The 23,428-nt window shown below is 41.8% G+C and overlaps 1 non-coding gene across 1 annotated transcript; it reads right to left on the reverse strand.

The window, feature by feature from the left end:
- Window positions 1-11,742: 11,742 nt before the first annotated feature.
- Window positions 11,743-11,848, reverse strand: LOC130466626 (small nucleolar RNA R71). The gene has a single exon (XR_008926798.1). It is a non-coding gene; the product is annotated as a small nucleolar RNA R71 (small nucleolar RNA).
- Window positions 11,849-23,428: the final 11,580 nt, after the last annotated feature.

Genomic DNA, 23,428 nt, shown 5'->3' on the forward strand with positions numbered 1-23,428 from the left:
GTCCCTTCAATTTGACGATATATTCAAGATAGACTGTCAGGACCAGTCCTGTAACTAAGAAATGTCTATCAAGTGAACTTGAATGTCAAAAGTTGAAAATGGTCCCTGGTCGGAGTTTTCTATAAAATTGGACGCATAGAAAACGTTAGACGACTAGAATGCAAGATGACTAGTAGTTCTGTTTCTTGAACTATGTGGACATGGCAATTTCATAATCATTTGCATAGATACTTACTTTGGGAAGACTAGTATCGGACAGACCTATGAACTTTACTGTAAGAGATGAAAATCTGTCATAAGTAAATTTCATTAAAATTATTAGACACTAAATCCTCAATACCTGAGTGATTGTCCTCCCATAAATCGGGATGAGATGCTTAAAAGTTGTACAAGGCCACTCGGAGAGCTAGAAACTGTGAAATGCATGGCCGTGCTCGGATGAATCATAGGCTATGATTATCTGTTTATTTGATCAGTTGAACTCTGAAACCGAGAAACACCTCCGGACATAATAAGGATGACAACTCTTACCTTATGTTCAAGAGCAAGCATCGAGTTACAAAGGAATTAGGAAATGCACACTTGTCCCTAAGGACAAGTGGGAGGCTGAAGGAAATAATGCCCTTGGTCCAAGTATGCATTCTATGTTGAGTCTAATAAATGCGGTTCAGTATTAATTAACAAGTTCATAATTCAGTGAGATCAAGTGAGCTGAATGCCTAGCTAGAGGCCGCTTCAGTTCAAGTGGAATTAATGATATTAATCCACAGCTTACTCTTCACTGAACCCGTAGGGTCACACAAATAGTACGTAAACGGATCAAGTATTTAATGGCATTAAATACTCTATCTATGGATATTCGGAATCGACGGATCTTGGTTTCAGTGGGAGCTGAGATCGTCACAAGCAAGAAACGAATACTCCGGAAACGATGATATTGCCGGAAACGGAGATATGGATCGTATCGGAAATTTAAATATTATCCAAGTCGTAGATGTTGACGGAAAAGGAAACATGGTACGTATCGGAAAATATTATCGGAAATCGAAATATTGCCGGAATCGGAAATATTGCCGGAAACATAAATATTGTCAGAATCGGAAATATTATCGGAATCGGAAAATAATTCCGGAAACGGAAATATTAAATATTTGTTCGAAACGGAAATTAATTCCGGAATCGGAAATATTAAATATTGTTCGTATCGGAAATGAATTCTGGAACCGGGAATTTAATCGGAAGCGTATCGTACGAATAAGCATCGGACCAGGCCTGCCGGACGAAGGCCCTGCACGAAGCCAGGCCATCGCCCAGCAAGCAAGGACGCGCGCACGCCTAGCCCAAGGCAGCGCCAGGCCCACCGCAAGGCAGGCCCAGCGCGCCAAGGCAAGGCTGCCTAGCGTGGGCTGCGTGGGCCGAGCGCACGCGTGCGGGTGCCCTCGTGGCTCCGTGCGTGTGTGTTTGCGTCCATGCACAATTCCTAAATCTATTAGGTTTTTGGTGTGTGATTAAATTCCTATTCCTATTAGGATTATTTAATTAAATAGAGTCCTTATAGGATTCTAAGTTTAATTAAATCGTATCCTACTAGGATTCCAATTCCATTTCCAAACCTCTATAAATAAGGGCCTAGGGTCATAATTTATGGGTACGATTGAAGTATTCAAAGGGTAAGTTTTTGAAAGAAAATTCAGCCACACTCTTGCACAATAACAACCGAAAATTCCTAGCACCTTAAGGGCGATTCTAGTTGGTCAATCTTGAGGCGGATCCGGACGTACTGTGGACTATCTACGGAGGGACGACGCTTGGAGTCCTAAAGACTTGTTCTTGTTCGGTTCGGGCGCAGCTAGGGAAGGAACGCTACAAAGTGTATGCATCTATACTATGCTAAATGATTATGTGTAAATAATATGCTTTCCTGGCTTTATGGTTTTTCCGCATGATTTATGTATTGTCATATGTATCATAACCTAACATCGGCAAAGTCACTCCAACAGGCATCGGGGGTCATGAGTTCATACTCGTTGCAATCGATTATTTCACCAAGTGTATCGACGCCAAATCTTTCAAAGTATTGGGTTCCAAGAAAGTGGCCCAGTTCATTCAAGAAAACATCATATGCAGATATGGTGTTTCTCGTGAATTCATCATTGATCAGGGGACCCATTTTCAAGGCGAATGTGAAGATCTATTCACCCAGTACAAAATTTAACATCACCATTTTTCGCCTTATCGCCCACAGACCAATGGGGCAGTTGAAGCGGCCAACAAAAATGTCAAGACCATCATCATGAAAATGACAACCAATTACAAAGAATGTCCCCAAAACTACACTTTGCATTGTGGGGGTATCAAACTTCAATTCTCACTTCAACTGGCGCCACTCCATTTTCATTGGTCTATGGGATGGAAGCGGTACAACCTATTGAGCTGGAGCTGCCTTCTTTAAGGATAGTCCTCGAAAGCGAAATCCCAGACTCGATGAGGGCCAGCTTCAAGCCACTCACCTTGTACAAGTCTTTTAGCGCCGAGTGGCCAGTCATTTCAATAAAAGGGCTAGAACCCGAAACATTAAAGAAGGCGAGCTTGTCTGGAAAGCCCTTCGCAAGAGCGTCATGGATCCAAGGGGAAAATTCAGACCCAACTGGGTTGGGCCAAACATTGTCAAGATGATCCTCTACGGGGGAGAAGTTACATTAACATATGTCGATGGGACTGAGTTCCGTTCTTAGACGAACCAGGGATCAACTCAAGAAGTTCTATGTCTAAATTCAAATTCAAGTTCAATTTTCAAAAATTTCTGTAAGTTAGAACTCTGTTTGGCCTGATTCCTTAACGGGACACGTAGGCAACCTCATTCCAAGGCCCGGCCACCTTAATATTCAATAAAAAAAAGTCAAGTTTCCTCAATTAAGGGCATCCTAAAAATCAAATCAAGTCCATAAATCAAAATTCAATCGATGTTGTTGTTCTTATTCCAAATGTGCAAATCAAAAGCATGTTCGAGCGGGATTTGGCACGATTTCAAATGACTTTTTTTAAACGTCTCTAAGGCCTTAATTCAAGCTAATTCGATTACAAGTTCGGAATCAAGTGAAGCAAAGTCATTTCAAGCCTTTTCACTTCCACCCAACACATTTATAAACACACTCCTAAACACATTTCCTACAAAAAAAAATTTCAAACACTTCAAGCCTATAAAGTTCTGGGATTGGGCGACTATTCTCCTGAGCCTTGCCGCCTTGAGTATTATCCCCTTTCCCTTCTTGAAGTCATTCATCCATCTTCCCCTTGCCCAGGCTGTGGGAGAAGGAACTAGCAAACTTTCCAAGGCGAGAAGATGATGAACCTCCTCTAGATCTGAACTGGTCAAGCATCAAATGGGCCACGCTCTCATCACTCTCCTAATAAGCAATTGATGCGGGATGTCTAGCCCAAGAACCTCTGACTCCCACAGACTCGGAGAAAGAAGCGTCTCTTTGGATAGGACCTTTCATCCAAACAACATACCCCGCAGACAGAGTAGCAGGCTCGGGTGGGAATTGAATATCCAATGAAGGTTTGGCAATCGAATACCTTCACCACCATGTAAGACGGTCAATGTTCAGTACAACACGCTTCTGATGGTCCATAGCACACCCTAGAATCACTTGCCTCAAGCCATATTGTCTCATCACTCGAGCAGGAGGATGCCACCAACATGAGCCAGGTGCATGCGTCATGGAAGCAATTCCCACCAAAAATTACCCACCTGATGGAGGATCCAATCTCCGAGAGTACACAACGCCACTCATCCAAAGAAAGCCGGCCGTATAGCATGGGACGCACAGTGAAACCTTTTCTATTGTAACTTACAATGTTTTCTGGTGGTGCCACCAACATGAGCCTCTCCATAAGCTAGACCTTGGGGAAGATACAAAAAAAGAAGTTCAATATTCAATACTCTAAATACAAATACAAATTTCAACATAAAAGAAACTTCAGATACTTACTTCAAGTAACACTGCGCTTCCTAAAAGCATGGAAAATGGGTCCGATTTCAGCATATCTAGCCTAACAGTGTCTCGCCAATTACAAGAGGCATTGGGTCTTCTCCACCAGCAAACTGTTCTACAATCTCTATCATGGAGGCATTGCCATTGCCAAGCCCATGTTTCAAAAACAGGAAACGAGCAAAGATACAAAAATCCAGACCCCTCAAGCGGCAAACCTTGAGAATGCTTATTCCATTAAAATGAGCAACAAAGAGGGACAAATCCACCCCTCGTCCATACACAACAACACTAAAGAGTGGGGGCTCAAGACCCAAATACCTCTCGAAAGGTGAAAATAAGTGTTCTTCAACCCTGGGCAAGCAAGGCTCTACCATGAGGGGCCAGCCAAGTATATCACTAAACTCTTCAGGGAGGGGGCATACCTCGTTGGTTCCAAAGCGGAAAACATGGTTCACTGGATCCCAAGCCTCCAAAGTAGCATGGAGAAAGTGCAAATCAATCTTTACAAACCAGAAAGAGACAAGCACCCCAAGATGCATGGCATCAAGCTCTCTTTTCTTTAACTTGCCTAGCGAACCAAGCCATGAGTTCAAGGCATTTTCAAAAGACATAGCCATTTGCTTTCTTTTCAAAGAAGAAGTATAGAGCGAATCTGAACAAGGAAGTAGAGGTGCAAAGAATTGATTTGCAAAGCCCTCTATTTATACAAGAGCCGGCATTTGTACCACCAGCGCTAGACGCAAGGTCGGCGCTAGGCGCAGGGCCTGCCAGAAGTACAAACCCAACCTCCAACTTTATGGCATAAACCACGCCTTCTGCAATGCATAGTTCAATGGAATCAACTCAATGATTTAGGTTGGATGTTCCGAAAGCCACAAGTCGCGCCAATTCAAGTAGTTCAAATCAGCACCCGGGTCAATTTCGGGTTATTTGTCCGAAATTCAAGCATTCTAGTCCTAGATCGACGTCCTAAGTCGAGTCATCATATGCATAAGAAAAAGTTGAATGTACTTTGACTTGCGCTCATTCTAACCAAAAAACCTCAGTCAAAGTGGGGGCTTATAGTAGGTATATACACCCGTTAAAATGGGCAAATTTTTCATTTTGCATGCATACATGTAGCCACAAATTTCAAAAATGCACACACAACGCATACCAATTCAATTCAAACCATGCGAAAACACGCAACAACATATCAAAAACCCGCGTTGTTTCAAAAACCATACAAAATTCAAACCATATAAATACAAAATCCAAATTCAAAACCATACAAATTCAAAATCCAAGTACAAACCTACAAATATCCATGCAAATAAAAAATTCAAGTACAAACCTACAAATATCAATACAAGTACAAAATACAAATATCCATACAAAAGTCCCAAATACAAATCAGCCTATCCAAGGAAAAGCTAGATCTTGCTACGATGTAGGATCAGTCTGAATCATCATCAGCTACAACCAGTCTCAGCAGGTCCCTCGCCCCTGTTCTGGCTCATATATCGCTCTAAATCTCAGTCAATCTTTTTCCCTGAGGTAGTTGGCTCCTGCTCTAGAATATGAAGTGTACTAGGAAACTGCTGAGGTCCCCGCTGACGGGAAAAGAACTGATAGGACTGTTGGGCCGCAGCAAAACGACGCCGCATCTCCATCTCTTCAAACAAGCGCATCCTCTCACACTTCTGCCACTGAGCCATGTTCGGCTTCATGAAGCCGGCACTCAAAGAATGAGAACCACCCATAACTCCATAGCTACCCATAGGAGGTCCCCGAGGCGGATGACCACCCGTATCTACAAAGGAGTATGAATACCTTCCAGCCTGGGCAGAAGAAGAGGGCCTCCAAAAATTCTCAGCACTAGAGTCAGGGTCCGGGCACAAGCTTCCCCCTGTCTGCTCCATCGAAACACCGATCTGAGGAGCTCTACCCTCGGACTCTCTACGGCCACGTCGGCGCTCCTATACAAAGTACAAGCATCAGATATCCATGTACAAATTTCAAAATAGAAGCAGCATAGAGATAGTAAACTTACAGCTTGATCTCGACCAGCGAGCTTCTTAGTCAGCTTGACACAACGCTACTTTGGGGAATCAAGTACAACCATCCAACCATGCACTCTTGCCCGAGGTGCCTGCATACGTACTGAATTTGAAGTCATTTTCTATATACAAGAGTACAACAATTTCAAGAAATACAAGAGCACTCACAGCCACGTAGTGCTCAGGAAGGGCGTTGGCCGCTATCCACTCTAAGGAATGGGCCACTGGAACAAGGAACTCTACTTGCTCCCCATTTGAGTCCACATAACGGAGGACCTTATCAGCATAGGGGCATCCTCCTGGACGACCTCCTCGACCTGCAAACACACATACAGGATTCAAGTCATACAAGAATACAAAAAAAATACAAGAATACAAGATTCAAGTTCAAAGTTTACCGGTGACACGAAACGAACTACTGGAGCAAGCCTCGGCAGGAAATCTCTGTAGCTAGAAGCCCTGTTTACAAAATTCCCCCATGGGTGACACAAGGAGTCGCCACCCGCCTCAACAACATCCAGGTAGGCTCGAATAGCTGCGGTAGCCCTCAACATCATGGACTCCGGAGGGTCCAGAGGAACAAACCGATCTACAGTACTATGTTGGAGTGTCACTTGCTTACCTAGATATAACATGGGGCGATAAACCCCCGGAATCAGCACCCGTCGCTCAGACATGGAGTAGGCTCGGATAGCGTAGACGGGTATGGACACATCGAAAAAGGGGACCAACGCACCTACAAAGTAGGCAGCTCAGTCAATATACAAAATTCAACCAGTACAAGTCTCTACGAAATACAAACGTACCTCCTCGAAAGGTGTGATCCGCAATGCTCTGCGAAATACTGCTACAGTCGTACCAATGTGCTCCGCTCCTTCCCAAGAGGCAACAAACGGGTAAGCCGCAACTCTAGGGCGAGCAGACGCCAAGCCAGGGAAATTCTCATACGCCCAAATCTTCAAGAAAACAAGACATTAGTTAGTTGTATGCATATGAAATACAACATACAAAGTACAAGTACAAGATACGAGTTCAAGGAGTCTCAAAAACCTCCAACACTCTCCACAGGGAAGCTATGCCAACTGAGCTCTCCAATGTAGTCCTTAAAGCATTCTTTAACTCATACAAGAGGCGTCTATATGCCAAGCTACCCCAGATAAACCTCGAAATGGTCTGGAAGTTGCTCAAAGGCCCCAAGTAGCGCGCTAGCACTCGGCTACTCCTGCTCGAGATAACCATCCGGCATATGAGCACTAGAAGGAAGAGTCGAACCCTCTGCTCAGCCGTGGTACCAGCCATGCCAATACCTCTCAAAATCACTTCCACCGAAGCATTGGAGTCGCTTTCTGTGATCAAATCTACAACAGGGCCCATTAAGTCCCTGACACCAGCAGACCTCCATGTCAAGTTGGAGTCAAAAGCGACCTCCGTCTCAGAAAACGGGAGCCCGATAATCATAGCAAACACAAAGGGAGTGATGGTAATCTCCCCCCAACACATATGGAACGTGTCAGTGGTGTCCCACCATGAAGGAAATAATTCCCTTGGTCCAAGTATGCATTCAATGCTAAGTCTAATAAATGCGGTTCAGTGTTAAATGATTAAACAAGTTAATAAACAAGTTAATAACAAGTTAATAATTCAAGTGGGTCGCGTGCATGCTACCAGCGCCCTTAGGTCAGCCGAGCAAGCAGCAGCGCCACTCGTGAGCCTGCGGGCTGCGGGCTGCGCAGGGGGGGGGGGGGTGCTACTCCAATCCCTGCCCGGTTAGGATTACTTTGTTGTCAAGTAATCGTGTTTTCCTAATTCTACTCAAATTGGATATTTTAGTTAAATCTGAAATACTTAGGTATTTGATTAAACATAAAATTCTAATTACATTATTTAACTAGAATCCTAATGGATTTAGTTATTTGATTCCTAGTAGAATACTAACTCCTTTATTTCCACCCTATAAGTATGTGGTTCATGATCACAATTTATAATGCAATTCAATAAGTATTCACATACATCAAGTTCAAGATAGAATTTAATATTTCCCTAACATTATAATAAGTTTCCCGAGTGCACATAAAACCTTAGATAATATTCTAGTTAATTGAATCTGAGGCGGATCCGAACGTGCTGTGGACTATCTACGGAGGGGCAACATTTGGAGTCCTAAACTTGTTCTTGTTCGGTTCGGGAGCAGCTAGGGAAGGCACGCATCACATTGTGTGTATACTAATTATGCTATTTGAATATGTGGCAATTAATGTGGATTCCTGTCTTTATGGTTTTTCCGCATGAATTATATTGTTTATATTTTTCATAACCTAACACACCACCACTCCAAGAGGGCCTGTGTCCGGAATTTGACGCCCGTGTTTCCCTCAAGACCTCTAACCGCCTCCCAGAAGGTGGTGAAACCAGTCTAAGCCCAAATACCCCAGGCCTCTTCATCCTAGTGAATAATCCGAGAAGCATGCAAGAGCTCCCTCCGAGACCAAAACACTTGGATCTCTGTCATATCAGTCTACAAAAAGGAAGGGTAAATACAAATAAATACAATTCAAATAGAAAATTCAAAAGCAGAGTACAAGGTATTCCACGCCAGTACGTGGCCGCTGAGACAAATGAAGTCTCAGATGGAATACAAGGTCCATCGGCCGCCAGCCACGACCATCGAAAGTAGGTCTTTCCCGAGGGGTCGCGCTTGTGGGAAACGCCTCCATCTCAGAAACTTCATTGTCGGAAGCATCCTCCATAGCTGCTCGACTGCTCGAGCACTCAGCTAGCTTCCTCCGAGTGTGGGGAGGCATACTAGAAGCATTTAAAATACCAAAATCAACATCCACGTCTGGGGGGATATCTCATACTAGGGCGTACAAAATTAAAAATCCCAAACATCCCTAGTGGCAGTACAAGTCTAGCCAGGGACTTCTATTTCAAGAGACTATTCAAGGTCAACACCAACGCGTAGGCTATCCATGCTAAAGCATGTATTCAAGGTCAACATCAACGCTTAGGCTATCCATGCCTATTCCTATACAAGACCCATAAAGGTCCCCGGTAAAGTCGTCATCTACAAATTCTACGTACAAGATTCCAAGTGCAAAAGTTCAAATTCTCATTCTACAAAGTTCTAACAGTTCATGTTCGAGATGGCTGTCAAACTATTTTTCATACAAAGTACAAGAAGCCTACTACTATCTACATTTAAACATTTTTAAGATACAAGTACAGAACGAACAATACAAGAACATTTCAAGTACAAAAAATTATCCTACATACAATCCTAAGGTAATTTCAAAAGAAAAACTTGAAATACTTACATGGACAGGTGTAGAGGAAATGCAGGAGCAACAAGATCAAAGGGAGAGAGCAATCGAACTTTAAGATAAAGAAAAAGAAAAACAAATGAATGTGCTCGACCAGAGCACGGCGAGAGTATATATGCACATCCCCTACGCCTGGCGCTGGTGGTGTGATGAGCGGCATTTATGTCGCTCTAGGCCTAGGATTTTATAGAATTTTATTATGCTTTTTGATAGTTTTGCATAGTTTTGTTGCAACTTTTATCCCCTTATTCCATCTTTGTACTTTTCAGGTAAAAATGTTGAAAATGATGGAAAATGGCTGAGAATTGCTCGAAAAGAGCCCGTGCAATCGCACGGAATTTATGTGCCTTCGCACGGGTCAGCAAAGTTGCCTCCAAAGTGAAGCAGGTTCGTGTGCTCGTTCCCCCAGGAGTGTGTGTTCGCACAAATTCGGAAAATCGATGCAGGAACTATATGGGAATTTGTGCGACCGCACCAGAAGAAGAGCTCGTTCGCACGAATCTGGAAAATCGATGCAGGAATTATGAGTGATTTTGTGCGATCGCACCGCAGAGGAGCCCGCTCGCACGGAATTTCGGTGGGCTCGCACTGAATTCCTGTGCGAGCACATGGGGATTTATGAAGAATTGGCCAAGTCAGAACCGTGCGATAGCACGGCTGCTGAGCACGATCGCACGGCACGAAGGAGGAAAAGCGTTGCTGAGCTCGTTCGCATGGAATCACAGCACGATCGCACAGGTGCGATCGTAGCTGGGTATGCCCGTTCGCACGGCTGCACGAGATTCGGTTTTCGAGTTTAAATCTCTTATTTTTGGGGTTTAGTATAAATAGAATTTTCATTATTTTCATTAAACAATTAATTTCAGGAATAGAATTTAGGAAGTTTTAGATATTTTGCTCTTCAAGCTAGTGTCCTAGAGAGAGAAACTCATTGATTTCAAGCTTCAAATCTGTAATTCCTTCAACTCTTCTCTTTTTCTTGCAATTTAATTCTTAGTTTCTTAATTCTTGCTCTTGCTTTGTTGTTAATTGATTGTTCTTCAATTCCTTAATTTCTTGAATTCTTGATTTCATTGATTGAAGTTACTTTGATATTCAATTTGTGATTTAATTGTGCAATTGAACTCTTAATTCTCTTCTCCTACTCCTTCAATTTCATGCTTGCTAGCTTAGAATTAATGGATTGCTTGATTTCTAGAATGATTAGTGAGTAGAATTAGGTTAGGGAAAGAGGGTAGGTTTGGCGAGAGATTGTGGGTCTATCTTGTGTGATCAAATGGCGGTGCCTATTATATGCTAGTTAGTTTAATCTAGGATTAGGCGAAAGCCCTTCCGTGGATTAGACGCTTAGCGTTCCCTATCCGAGAGGTGGCGGGTTCGTCTTTAGATGCCATTTGCCTAATCACCATTTTGTTGCATGATCACCATTTCTAGATAGTTGAATTCATTTCCCCCGGTTTCCCTAGCCTATCCCCGAATCCCTAACGTTTCCCTTTCTTGATTCAATTTTTGCATAATTCTAAGTTTTAGATTCTTAAAAGTGACAATTCAAAACCAAATCCTTGTTCGAACTAGATTGACTTTCAAACTCAATAACCACCGTTTCTTTGGGACGATCCCTTTGCTTACCGCTAGCCGGTAGTTGAGTGGTTTTATAAATTTTGTTTGGTGAGGTGTATTTCTATTCAACGACGGAAAAACACCTTATCAAAATGGCGCCGTTGCCAGGGAACGGTTGTTGTTTTTGAGTTTAAGTTGAGACTAGTTCATCATTAGAAAATACAAAAACATTGCAATTTCTCTTAGCTTTCTTTTTTCCTTGGCATTGCTCACGGTTTTTCTTGAGTTTGTATGCTTGTTAGGGGGCGTGCTCGTCAAAGGACCCTCCATCCTCTTGACCTCGAATTGGAGAGGACACTTAGGGGACAAAGGCGTGTACGGTTTAGCTCATCAAGCAATAACAGATTCGCATCGTTGAGTGTTGGTGAGGAACAACAAGAGAGTGAGCAAGTTTTTGAGAACATGGCGCTCCCGGTTAAGAACTTGGGAATACCGGGGGAATTCAAAGCTACATGTGGTATTCAAGCCCCAACAACGGGTGCCAACAACTTTGAGATCAAGCCTGCCTTGATCAATTTGGTGCAAATCCACCCCTTATGTGAGAAGAGTAATGAATCACCTCACGAACATTCGAGCACTATTGTGACACAATCAAGCACAATGGTGTCACATTGGATTACGTGAGGTTGATATTGTTTCGGTTCTCTCTACTTGGGCGAGCAAGTGATTGTCTTGACAAGGAGGTCAAGCCCAACTCACTTCGCACTTGGACCGAAGTGACAAGTGCTTTCTTAAACAAGTTCTATTCGCATGGGAAGACGGCAGAGTGTCGCCACAAGATTGAATCCTTTGAAAAAAAGTGAGATGCGTCACTCTTCGAAGTTTGGGATCGTTTTAAGGAGTACCAAAGGGAATTCCCTCACCATGGAATTCCTAAATGGTTGTTGCTCCAAACATTCTACTTGGGGTTGAGTCCAAGTTCGAAGACAAGTCTTGATGCGGGCGCGGAGGCCCCATTATGAATAAAACTGAGGATCAAATAGAGGAAATCATTGAGGATGTAGTTCAAAACTACCAATCTTGGCACGTAAGCACAAGGAATTATGATGGGAAAGGTAGGAGTGAAGATGGTAAGGGTTCGGTGTACGCCATAGAGCAAGAACGGATGATAGAGAAGCTTACCTCACGCTTGGAGAAGCTCGAAAACACACCAAGCCAATCGCCATCACCGTCTACAATCCCTCCTCCCTCGGCCACTCTTCTCTCTAAGGGGAAGGGCAAGGTTAGGTCTTATGTCTCAATGCCTCCGGGCACCTTCTTTTGCGAAAATTGCCAAGACTATAGTCATTCCCCCGATGCATGCCTCTTAGTTCATAACTTGTCATTTGTGGATTATGGCCCTTCGTATGAAGGCGAGTTTGATGTAGAGTATGCTAATGCCATAAATGAGAGGTCTAGGAATGATAACCCTAACAATCCTAATTTTGCTAGGCAACATAGAGGGCCCTCCATGTATGGTCCCCACCAAGGCTATGGCCAAGGAAGTGGGTATGATAGCTAAAATCGAGGTGGCTATAGAGCACAAGGCTATCAAAGCCAAGCGCCATATGGTCAATCTCAAGGTTTTGGCAATCAAGGCCAATATAACCAAAAGGAGTTATAATCCCAACCATCAAGGTGGAGGGGGTTATAACTACTCTTATGGGAAATTTAGGGGTGCCTCAAGTGGGGGTTATCCTTTGAACTCGGGAGGTCCTTATGGTGCATCTCAATTGCCACCTCCCGGATTCAATGGACCGAGGACCTTTGGCAGCCAATATCAAGCAAACCTTAGTGGTTATGGCGTTGCACCTCCACCACTCCCGCCTCTTAAGTCTAATCTTGAGGATCTCATGGAGTCGTTTGTGGGGGCGCAAGCCAAGAAGAATGTCGAGTTTGAGGATGGATTCAAACAATCTAACACTCACTTGAAAATGATTGAGACCCAACTTGCTCAACTAGCTAGCACTATCAAATAGAAACAAGTGCATACAAGTCTCCCACCCGAAGGACAAGGAGTGGGAAGACCTTAGATGATAGTGCTACGCATGTTGAAGCTCCTAGCTCTAGGGGTGAGAGTTCTATGGGAAATGAGTCCTCGGACCGTGATGATGCGGAAGAGAAGTCTCATGTCGACGACATGAGTGATGGTGATAAGTCGAAGGAGACTCCTCTTCCTCCTCTCCCAACTCCTCCTCCCCCCTATCCTCAAAGAGTTAAAAGGCACAAGTTAGATGTGCAATTCTCAAAATGTCTTGAGGTTCTTCGAAAATTGCATTTCACTCTCCCCTTTATGGATGCGTTGAAACAAATGCCTACCTACTTAAGATTCCTTAAGGAAATCTTGAATTGGAAGCGAAATTGCGACGTAAAGGAGATGGTGAGCCTCACCGAAAATTGTAGTGCTATCATTCTTAACAAAACGCCACCCAAACTCAAAGACCCGGGAAGTTTTTCTATCCCTACGCCAAAGCTAGCTTCAAGCTTGCTATTGATGATCAATGTTGCTCTAAAATGAAAAGTTGCATGAAAATTGACACTCTTTCTTGTGTTGAGAACAATCAGTCTTGTGCTAATTCTTCTAACGATTTTCATGTTTCTAAGTGTGCTAATGATCTTGCTAGGTCCTCTCTTGATGACAAGAACGTCCATGGAGTCCCAAAGGCGCTTGGGGATGAGTTTGATGATGTTGTAACCATCCCCGAGATATTTGAAATGCATGTTGATGATGATAATGGAGCTAAACCCTCCAAAGTGTATCATGCATTGGCTAAGAAAGCTAAGCCGTCCAAGAAAGATAAGAGTCCATCGAGTCTCGAGGAGGGGCATGTTGGTGGATTATTTGGTTTCCGCCTCTTGAATGGTGATGTCGGTAAGATCTTTGTGCCCAAAGGGGCAAAGAAGTGCATGTTGACTAATGTTGACGCTAGGTTGGTTGTGTTCGACCCCCCTTGACCTTTTGGGGGGGTCCGCCAAGCTAATGACGTTAAACGAGCGCTACGCGGGAGGCAACCCGGTTGTCTAACTCTTGTCCTAATTTGTTTTTTTTTTTGTTCTTAAATTTTTTTTTTCATATTTTTATATTTTTTCCTTTTTTTTAATAAATAAATATGATGAGATGGGGGTGCATTAGTCGAGCAAGGCCAAAAGGAATTATTCCAGTTCTGTGCGATAGCACAGCTGATTCGTGTGGTCGCACAAAACTAGAAATTTGAGTCAGTAGCTCCCAGCAGTTTCGTGCGATCGCGCTCGTCTTCTGTGCGATCGAGCTCGAGCCGTGCGATCGCATGGATATTTTGTGCGCTCGCACGGGTCAGGCAACCCAGTTCTGCGATCGAGCTTATCAGGAAACACACCCTTTCTTTTTCATTTCTTACTTTCATTTTTCATTTCTTCACCATCTCTCCACTTTTCTCTCTACTCAAACTCCTCAAATTCCATTTCCTGCTCAATCCCACTCACACATTTCACTCTAAATCACTCGCATTCACAAATTAATCTTCTTCCCTCACTTCAAAACCAATAATTTCAGATTTTTTCACAAAACCCCCCAATTTCTAGGGTTTATGTGAACTTTGATTTTGTGATTCCTTGTTGCAATTGGAGCTTTGGTGTTTGCTTTTGGGTGATCTTGTCTTCCTCCCTTACTAGTGGTGATGATTTCTTTCCCTTCTTTCTCCATTTTTCTTTGCATTTAAGCTCATTGTTCATATTATTTTGGTGAAATTCTGAAATTTTTGATTTTGATTGTTTGGATTTGCATGTGTGTTTTTTGCTTATTCCTTGAAAGTCTAGACTTGCTATGCATGTTTCATTGTTAATATTTGTAAAGACTAGTCTATTGGTAGATTTTTGGTGAAATGTTGGTGGAATTCTAGTTGGGTTGTTGTTTTAGGTTGATGAGGATTGTTTGAAGTACTCTTGTTCGCATTGAACTTGAGTGGTGAATTGGTACTTGTTTGTGATAGTTTTCATAGTAGATTGTAGCCTTTTTTGATTAACTTAGTTTTTCCTTTTGCTTTGGATTGTGTTTCTTTTCTTTCTTGTGTGTAGATTTTTGCTCCCTAAGGCTCATCATGATGAAAAAACGATCAAAGAAGGGACCTAAATCCCAACCGAACAAGCGCAAGGCTGTCACTCCTCCGGCCTTCGAGACTTACGGAATTTCATTTCCGGAGCAACGGCCTTGGACTTACTTTGAGGAATTGTCTAAGCGGAACATCCCCCCGATAAAATTCTATGACAAGAAGGCCGTTCAAACTTTGGGGTTTAAGAAGGAGCTTAACACTTTGATTGAGGGGCTCGATCTCGAGGAGTTTGTGGGGATGAGTGCCAAGACATACAGGAGAGTCACTCTCGAGTTTCTTGCCTCGGCTAGGAGGCGCCGAGTTCATGACAATGAAAATGAGTCGGTCGAGCTTCATTTTCAAGCATTCAATAATCAACATGTGCTCACCGACGAAGCGATCAATGATTTCTTCACTATCTACCCAAATCGGGGTCTTGTCGTTAACCCGGTGGCGGAGTGTGCGGATTCTTATGATGAGAATATTTGGTGGGGAGAGCTCACGGGAGAGGAGAGGAAGTTCATTTCCACCTCGGCGAAGTCATCTTCTTTTCATCACCCCGCCATCCGTTACATGAACCGCATGCTCCTATACGCGGTCTTTGCATAAGGGGCCACCAGATCCTTGTCGAGTCCGGAACTTGGGGCACTATGGCTAGATACTAAAAAGGATGAAGGGATCTTGGATTTTGGGTAGCTTTTGATCACCCGAACAAGTGAGCATCGGGACGGGCAACCAACTAGTAAGGATATTCTAATAGGTGGGATGCTCACTCTTCTCTTGAGGGCACTCCCCGGTGATCCTTATGAGCACACCCTAGCTGAGTTGGATGAGGTTCCCGGAGGGGAGTTCCTTGACTTGAGGACGCTCTCCAATGCCAAGTGGATCAAGGCCACCAAGAATGATAAGTATATTTGGACGGTGAAGCAACGAGATTGGTGCATCCTCCCCAATCCTACCATCACTTCTTGGACTCCCAATGTCCGGTATTTGCTTCCCCGCGATCCTCAATTCATTGCCCAAGAACAACGGTTTCCTCCTCCTCAACTCGCTCCGGAGTCTCCTCCCCATGGTCCTCCTCCTATCTCGGAGCCTTCCCCTAATGAGAATGGTACGTCCTCTTCCTCCTCTCCTTTTCATTTCCATGGCTTGCAATCTACACTTGCGGCTATCTTGCAAGGACAAGAGAACCAAGCTCATACCTTGGCTTCTCTTTCTCCTCGAGGGAGCCGCACGGGGGATTCTTATCCCGATTATGACTCGTCCTACTACTGTAGGTGGGTGTACGACTTCCATGTTGACAAAGGGGACTTTTCCCCCTATGTCAACTATCCTTATAACCCTCCCCAACAAGGGCCCATCCCTAGTTGGAATGAGGAGCGTACACCCACTTACCCGTATTGGACGGGCCCATCCCAACCCGGTGTCACTCCTCCCTCTCTTCCGCCTTATGATTATACCATGATGGGCGGGAGTGACTACCGTGGTGACCACATGTATCCCACTCCCCCCCCCCGGTAGATCGGCCAGATGGTTGGCCCGAGGATTTCACCGGATGGCCTAGGGGTACACGGGAGGTTGGGATAGTCCCCGAGGAGAGCCACCCCATGGCAATTACCCCCTTCGGCCCGAATATGGTTGGTCGCCTTATACCGATGCTTCGGGGCCCGATGTGGACCCCACCTACAATTTCACCCTGTTCACCACCGATGAGGCTCGTGCTCATCGCCTTGAGCGGGATGACTATTGGAGGATTTATGATTCGAAGGGTAAGGCACATGCCTCGGGTCCTTCTTCTTAAGGTTCACTCCATTTCTCCCCCGTCTTGATGTGATGGTATGCTTGCGATTAGCTTGGGGGCAAAATGGGGAGTGGGGGTTTGCTTAGGGATCTTTTGAAGCTTATTGGTGTTGTTGGTCTTCTTGCCACTTCGTGTGGTTGTATATATGATGATGATGAGTCTATGATGATACTTTTGGTGTGTTTTGGCCATTTGGCCCTTGACTCCTAACATTTTTTTCTTGGTTGTTTTTGAGTCATTTTTGGTATGTTTCTTGGCGGTGGTTCACACTTTCCACCGTGTTCCTTGTCTGTCTATATTTTGGTGAGTTTGTTCGGGTTTTAACGGTTCTTTGCGGGACTTGCTCCCACGACAATTCCGGTAACATCCTTCTAACTCTAATGCATACTTTAGGGGACGGGCATATATCATGTTGGGGCATTTGGTTGGATGGGCAGTTGTGCCCCTCCTTGCTTGGTTTTAGGCCTTGAGGACATGGCCTAATTCTAGCTTGGGGGGAGTTTTGGGTGTGGATGCCTACTTGTTGATGCTCATTGCTATGAAATCATACCATTATGTGCTTGTTTCTTTGTTTCTAGTTTGATTTAGTTTGATTTTAGTTTCTTTTCTTTTTGTTTGTTTCTTTTTGTTTCCCTTTTTGGTGTGTTTTCTTATTTTTCTTCCTTTTTCTTTTTTTTTGATTTCCTTTTCGTCAAGGCATGTTTTTCTAGGTTTTCTTAGGCAATATTCTTGATTGGGGCATATAACATTGGAACTTGTAGATTAGAATGCTTTTATTCCTAATTGGTAGATTTTTACACGGTTCTTAATGTCTTGGATCGAATCTAGGATTTAGGTGTGAAGAAAGTCGGTTGAACTTTGAGTAGCATGCGTCTTGAACCCTTGGCTTGTGGTAAGATGGTGTCGATCTCTCTAGTGACTTGAAACCGGAGAGAGTGGTATTTGCTCCCATGTGAGGTTCATGTTCAAATTAGCCCAAACACATTTTCATATATTGAGTGGCATGGATCCTTAGCATTGACTTTCTTGTCTCCCGAGTTTGACCATTTCCTTCCCGAGACCGCGACCGAACTACGTTATGGGACGATAGAGGCATTTCTTTCGGTGACTATTTTTCTTTTTAGTTTAGGACTTTATTTTCTATTTTTCTCATATGTTTTTGTTTGCATTTGCCCCCTTTGCTAGCCATTTGAGCCTTGACCCTTCATTTCTTATGAGCACATTACAAGCCTAATAGCCTTTGTTTTGTTTTCACCCTTAGAAGTGATAGTGAAGCTTAGAGTTATGATGCTTGTTGTTTTGGATTGATTATGCAAAGTTGAGGAATGAATGTTGTTTGGTATGAATGGCAAAGTTTTGGAAGAATGTTGTATATAGTGAATAATTGATGCAAAAGCAAGAAGAGAGTTAAGTTGTGAAAAAGCCAAAAAAATAGAGAAAAACAAGGCATGAAAAGTTTCATTTGAAACACAAAAAAAGGGGAAAATCAAATCAAGGAAAAAAATGTAAAAAGAGTTGTAGTTTAGAATTGTTGTTGAATAAGCTTGGGGGTACCCCAAATAAGTGGTACGAGTTTGTGTTTGGTTTAAAATGCTTGAGTTTAGTTCCATCATTGCGCTTCAGTTTAGGTATGAGCAACAAATTTCCAAATTTGTTCCGCACCTTACCCCTAGCCTACGTTACGCCCTAAAAGCCCTCTTGACCCTTTAGAGTTGAGTCATTGTCGGTGGAGGGAGGATTTGGTCAAGCTTAAGGAACAAGGTTGTCATGCTAAGATGTCGGGTAGCCTAATATTGATTTTCTGGCGCCTTTGCGGTGTCTTGAGACGCTATTCTCAAGGGTGGATAAGATCTAGAGATTTGACGTGGTATGCCCGGATGTAGGGGGATTGACTAGTGCTTGCCCTTAGTTCGCTTTGCTTGATGCTCTAATCTTTCACTCGATTTAGGACATTAGTTAGCGTGTACTCATTTATTTGATTAGTAATATTAGTGTTCTTCTATACTTGTTCCATAATAAGGCCCATCTTGGATTTTGTAGTTTAATTTCTTTTATTCTCTTTTCTTTTCTTCTTCTTTTCTTTCTTTCTTTTCTTGCTTTGTGTTTTCCATTTTAGTCTTGCCTTGATTAGATTTGCTAGATTTTGATTTTGGTAAATTTTTAGAATTTGATTAGTTGCTCATTCTTCCCTAGTTGAGTTTTGTTTGCTAGAGACTAGCAAACACTTAGCTTGGGGGAGTTTGATGAGCGGCATTTATGTCGCTCTAGCCCTAGGATTTTATAGAATTTTATTATGCTTTTTGATAGTTTTGCATAGTTTTGTTGCAATTTTTATCCCCTTATTCCATCTTTGTACTTTTGAGGTAAAAATGTTGAAAATGATGGAAAATGGATGAGAATTGCTCGAATAGAGCCCGTGCGATCGCACGGAATTTATGTGCATTCGCACGGGTCAGCAAAGTTTCCTCCAAAGTCAAGCAGGTTCGTGTGCTCGTTCCCCAAGGAGTGTGTGTTCGCACAAATTCGGAAAATCGATGCAGGAACTATATGGGAATTTGTGCGACCGCACCAGAAGAAGAACTCGTTCGCACAAATCTAAAAACCGATGCAGGAATTATGAGTGATTTTGTGCGATCGCACCGCAGAGGAGCCCGCTCGCACGGAATTTCGGTGGGCTAGCACTGAATTCCTGTGCGAGCACATGAGGATTTATGAAGAATTGGCCAAGTCAGAACTGTGCGATCGCACGGTTGTTGAGCACGATCGCACGGCACGAAGGAGAAAAATCGTCGCTGAGCTCGTTCGCATGGAATCACAGCACGATCGCACAGGTGCGATCGCAACTGGGTATGCCCGTTCACACGGCTGCGCGGGATTCAGTTTTCGAGTTTAAATCTCTTATTTTTGGGGTTTAGTATAAATAGAATTTTCATTATTTTCATTAAACAATTAATTTCAGAAATAGAATTTAGGAAGTTTTAGATATTTTTCTCTTCAAGCTAGTGTTCTAGAGAGAGAAACTCATTGATTTCAAGCTTCAAATCTGTAATTCCTTCCACTCTTCTCTTTTCTTGCAATTTAATTCTTAGTTTCTTAATTCTTGCTCTTGCTTTGTTGTTGATTGTTCTTCAATTCCTTAATTTCTTGAATTCTTGATTTCATTGCTTGAAGTTACTTTGATATTCAATATATGATTTGATTGTGCAATTGAACTCTTAATTCTCTTCTCCTACTCCTTCAATTTCATGCTTGCTAGATTAGAATTAATGGATTGCTTGATTTCTAGAATGATTAGTGAGTAGAATTAGGTTAGGGAAAGGGGAGAATCTAGGGGCTTAATTAGGGGAAATTGTTGATTGATTGTTGGTTGATTCATGTGATTAAATATGATTTGATGATAGGATATTCATGCTAGTTGAGTGGTAGTTGCAAATGCTATTCGATTGGGTTCACGTGGAACCATAGGATAGGTTTGGCGAGAGATTGTGGGCCTATCTTGTGTGATCAAATGGCGGTGCCTATTATATACTAGTTAGTTTAATCTAGGATTAGGCGAAAGCTCTTCCGTGGATTAGACGCTTAGCGTTCCCTATCCGAGAGGTGGCGGGTTCGTCTTTAGATGTCATTTGCCTAATCACCATTTTGTTGCATGATCACCATTTCTAGATAGTTGAATTCATTTCCCCCGGTTTCCCTAGCCTATCCCCGAATCCCTAACGTTTCCCTTTCTTGATTCAATTTTTGCATAATTCTAAGTTTTAGATTCTTAAAAGTGACAATTCAAAACCAAATCCTCGTTCGAACTAGATTGACTTTCAAACTCAATAACCACCGTTTCTTTGGGACGATCCCTTTGCTTACCGCTAGCCGGTAGTTGAGTGGTTTTATAAATTTTGTTTGGTGAGGTGTATTTCTATTCAACGACGGAAAAACACCTTATCATGGTGCACCAGGCGCAAGCCCTGGAAGTCTGCATGCGCGGAATCTTTGCGCGGTCCTCCATGCTGATTGTGCGTACTTTGCTGCTACGGTTTCCTACACCAGGCATCAAACGCCGAATCAGGCTTCTTTCCAATAAATACGGGTATACATTTGTTCCATCAGCAATGATAGATTAATATCTCAAGCATACAAAGTCCAAAAACTATGCGGATTTAAGCCTTCTACTCCCTGCGGACCCAAGCTCCGGGAAAATCAAAGAAATTCAAATTCCAAGAGTTAGTAAAAAAAACTCTTCTCCTCAGTGGATGTATTCCGCAGTGGTTCATGCTTCACATGGCATTTCAAGCAAGTACAAAAACCCAGCGGATTCACTCCGGGCATTCAAAATTCAAAATTTCAAAGTTCAAAATTCAAAATCCAAGATTCAAAACTTTCGATGCCAAAGCTGCGTTCTAAGTCAAAGGCGGAAAATAAATGCAATACATGCAAAGATCAGAGTCGTTAAGCCGCACGGAGATAGACTCTATCCTTTTTCTAACACTTATCATGTGCAGGTACCGGCGTACAAAGAATTTGCAGAACATCTTGACTATTCTCCGTCCTGATTAGAAAACTTTGACTTTCGCTTTCCTAACCGAACGCTCAGTCAAAGTGGGAGCTTCTGTAGACACCTAATTCTTGTCTCTCCTAATGGGATAATGACGAAACGATTATCCTTGCTAGGTGGTAGGTACAACTCCGTGCAGAAGCCTCAATTGCTAAGATGTATTCCAAAATGCCAAATCCAAAGTCTAATTCCCGAGCCCGTTTCCATTTCGAAACTCGGTACAAAATTCAATTCCAAAATTCAAAGTTTGGCAACTGAGTTTTGTACTGTTGCTAAATAGAAACCCAAGTTTTTTTTTTGGTTGCCAAGTTCAAATGGTAGCAACGACATTTTTTTCCCCATTGGAAACCATTTTTCTTACTATTTATTGCTAGATGGAATCATATATTTGATTTGTTGCAAATGGAAACAAATTATTTTTAATATTTGTTGCTAGATAGCATCATGGTTTTGATTTGTTTCCATTTAGTAACAAAACATGGCAACGAGTACTTGATTTGTCTCCATTAGAAACAAGTCATTTTGCTATTTGTTGCTAAAATATGGAATTATATTTTTTTTTTAAATAGATTAAAAAAAAATAGTTTTAGAAACATAATGTGGAAACAAATGTTTGATTTGTTGCCATTGAAAATAAGTTGTTTTACTATCTGTTGCTAACATGGCATCAGATTTTTATTTTGTTTCCTTTAGAAACAAGTTATGTTAATATTTGTTGCTACGTTATGTGTATATATTCCCACAGACGTGGAACGTTGTTTAATCAATTTTAGCAACTAACTACGGAAACATGTATTTGATTTGTTGCAAATGGAAACGCAATATTTTTATTATTGGTTGCGAGATGGCATCATAGTTTTATTTGTTTCCATTTACTAACAAAACATGGCAATGAGTACTTGATTTGTTGTCATTAGAAACCAAACACTTAACTGTTGTTTCTAAAACATGGAATCGGATTTATTTTTCGAAAGATAAAATAAAAATAGTTTTAGCAACCCATTGTGAAAACAAATGTTTGATTTGATTTATTGCCATTGGAAATAAGTTGTTTTATTATCCGGTGCTAACATGACATAAGATTTTTATTTTGTTTCCATTATAAACAATTTATATTAAAATTCTTTGCTAAATTATATGGAGCTTTCGTTACGGTCAAAAATTTCGTTGAATCCGTTTTCAACAACCTACGACAAGTAATTTTTGTTTTGTTGTCATTAGAAACGAGTTTATGCTTTATTATTTGCTTCCATAATGACCTTAAATCTTAATTTTATTGGTTGTCAATTCGTTGATAAAAAGTTATTCGAATAGTTTTAGCAACATGCAAAAACAACATACATATATAGACAATATGATTTATTGTCACGGGAAACAAGTGGTCTTACAATTTTGTTAGAATAACATCAAACTTGTTTTCTTTACTATTGAAAATTGGTGATTAAATATATTTTTATTATAATTACCTAAAAGTAGGAGGTGTTCGTCTCATTAAGTTTGACTAGACTTATCTGCAAAAATTCAAAGGTCAACGTGTGTAAATGATCTTGGTGATTGTAATATTTTTTTTGTGATCATAAAAGTAGATAAAATAAAGGTTAAATAATTCTTAATTGAATGAAATTAAATAAAGTCTATAATCATGCGGAAACATCATACATATTTTATATTCCATACTATGTAGCATTACAGAAAAATATACGGATAGCGAACATATATAGTTGTAGGGGAAAACGATAACCAAAGTAGAAAATCTGGATTTAGTGTATTAAATTTTTTTAATGGTAGAAAATTGAACCTATGAGTGTAAGGAGTACATATAATTACATATTGTAATTACCATGCGATAGTACCAGTTTCTACTTTGATCGAGTAGTTAAATTGTAAATTCTTCTCGAGCTTGATTAATATTAGACCAAGTACAAATCACAACTTAATAAGTTATGATCAATAGGTTATGCATGTTAATTAGGTCCATTTAAAATCAGATACGTTAAAAGGTGAATATTACCCTCCTCATTAATTATCTTAATCAGACTTATCTGAAATTATTAG

Source organism: Spinacia oleracea, chromosome 1 (genome assembly GCF_020520425.1).
Source record: "Spinacia oleracea cultivar Varoflay chromosome 1, BTI_SOV_V1, whole genome shotgun sequence".
NCBI lineage: Eukaryota > Viridiplantae > Streptophyta > Magnoliopsida > Caryophyllales > Amaranthaceae > Spinacia > Spinacia oleracea.